The following is a 2,548-nucleotide window of genomic DNA, read 5'->3' as shown; positions in this document are numbered from 1 at the left end:
TGTCATCCTATAGCCAGCCCCATGTCTGTCACCCTATAGCCAGCCCCATGTGTGTCATTCTATAGCCAGCCCCTCATGTGTCATCCTATAGCCAGCCCCACGAGTGTCATCCTATAGCCAGCCCCTCATGTGTCATCCTATAGCCTGCCCCACATATGTCATCCTATAGCCAGCCCCATGTGTGTCATCCTATAGCCAGCCCCATGTGTCACCCTATAGCCAGCGCCACATGTGTCATCCTATAGCCAGCCCCAAGTGTGTCATCCTATGGCCAGCCCCATGTGTGTCATCCTATGGCCAGCCCCATGTGTGTCATACTATAGCCAGCCCCATGTCTGTCACCCTATAGCCAGCTCCATGTCTGTCACCCTATAGCCAGCCCCATGTGTGTCATCCTATGGCCAGCCCCATGTGTGTCATACTATAGCCAGCCCCATGTCTGTCACCCTATAGCCAGCTCCATCTCTGTCACCTTATAGCCAGCCCCTCATGTGTCATCCTATCGCCAGCCCCATGTGTGTCATACTATAGCCTGCCCCATGTGTGTCATTCTATAGTCAGCCCCATGTGTGTCATCCTATAGGCAGCCCCAAGTGTGTCTTCCTATAGCCAGCCCCATGTGTCATCCTATAGCCAGCCCCACATCTGTCATCCTATAGCCAGCCCCAAGTGTGTCATCCTATAGCCAGCCCCTCAAGTGTCATTCTATAGCTAGCCCCTCATGTGTCATTCTATAGCCAGCCCTTCATGTGTCATCCTATAGCCAGATCCAAGTGTGTCATCCTATAGCAAGCCCCTCATGTGTCATCCTACAGCCAGCCCCATGTGTGTCATCCTATAGCCAGCTCCTCATTTGTCTACCTATAGCCAGCCCCACATATGTGTTCCTATAGCCAGCCCCACATGTGTCATCTTATAGCCAGCCCCTCATGTGCCATTCTATAGCTAGCCCCATGTGTCATCCTATAGCCAGCCCCACATGTGGCATCCTATAGCCAGCCGCATGTGTCATCCTGTAGCCAGCCCCTCATGCGTCATTCTATAGCCAGCCCCATGTGTCATCCTATAGCCAGCCCCATGTGTCATCCTATAGCCAGCCCCATGTGTGTCATCCTATAGCCAGCCCCATGTGTGTCATCCTATAGCCAGCCCCATGTGTGTCATCCTATAGCCAGCCCCATGTGTGTCATCCTATAGCCAGCCCCATGTGTGTCATCCTATAGCCAGCCCCATGTGTGTCATCCTATAGCCAGCCCCTCGTGTGTCATCCTATAGCCAGCCCCTCATGTGTCATCCTATAGCCAGCCCCACATGTGCCATCCTATAGCCAGCCCCTCAGGTGTCATCCTATAGCCAGCCCCTCTTGTGTCATCCTATAGCCAGCCCCAAATGTCATCCTATAGTCAGCCCCACATGTGTCATCCTACAGCCAGCCTCTCATGTGTCATCCCGTAGTCAGCCCCTCGTGTGTCATCCTATAGCCAGCCTCATGTGTGTCATTGTGGCGCCCTGCTGTGCATTGGTGCCACAGATCCCAGAGGGGTGCATGGACGGACTTCTCCACAAGAGGCCCTCATAGCATTCACACACCTTCACCCTACCACCTCAGACCACCAGAGGGAGCCCGGATAGGGATATATATACTGGAGGGTGAAGTTAGGCAGCTCAGCCTGGAGTCTACAGAGAGTGAAGTCTGTAGTCTGTTGAGAGGAGCTCCTGCAGAAGCTAGCCTGCAGTGGAGCTCAGTCAGTCCAGTCCAGACTCAGAGAGCTCGAGTTAGTGAGCCTAGGGCGTGCCGACGCCAAAAGAGCGGTGAAGAGTAGCGAGGCCTACTGCCCGTGTGAAGCCTAGTGAGGGCACCGAGCGTGGCCGAATGCGAGTGGAGTAAGCAAGTAACATGGGGGGGGGGGCAGAGGAGCTTAACCAGCTCACCCCGAAACCATTTACCGGACACCGGGTCCGCATCTGCAGGGATTCCTTATGACGCGCCCCCCGGGCGATGGGGATACCCGGAGCCGGGCCTCGTAGATGCTGGGGGTTGTAGTCACCGTGGCGGCGACCCGGTCCGTGACCCATGGCGGTCAAACCAGTGGTAGTCTATGAGTATCTGTTTGTATAGTCCGACTATGCCACCTGTGGAATGCGGTTATTGCAGTCCGCTGAAGCTGGTGGTATGTGCAGCAAGGAAGTGTAACTCCCCACAGGAAGAGTGTAGCTTCAGGGCAGCGTGTAAGGATGATGGTGGTGATGGTGCAAGGTGTCGCGGTGTAAGAAGAGTCACAGAGTCCAGATGATGCAGTCCCAGATATTTTACTCACGGTTAAAGCAGTTCCACTTACAGGGTCAGTGTAAGAGCCCACGGCGTCCTGTGCTCACGCAGTAAGTTGCTCGGTCGACCCTCAGGTATCTCTGGATCATTTAGCAGGACCCCTTTCTGTGTGTCCTCTCTGGCATTTCTCCTTGTACCTCACACCTAACGGCACTTCTGTCCAGTGTCCTCGGGCCTTGGCGGGTGAAGTGTGTTCCGTCCCCTGGCCCTATGTGGCTA

The sequence above is a fragment of the Phyllobates terribilis genome, unplaced genomic scaffold (assembly GCF_046119375.1).
Source record: "Phyllobates terribilis strain yellow unplaced genomic scaffold, ASM4611937v1 Scaffold_10__3_contigs__length_209671492, whole genome shotgun sequence".
In the NCBI taxonomy this organism is placed as follows: domain Eukaryota; kingdom Metazoa; phylum Chordata; class Amphibia; order Anura; family Dendrobatidae; genus Phyllobates; species Phyllobates terribilis.
The sequence above is the reverse complement of the archived record's forward strand: the minus strand, read 5'-3'. Positions refer to the sequence as shown.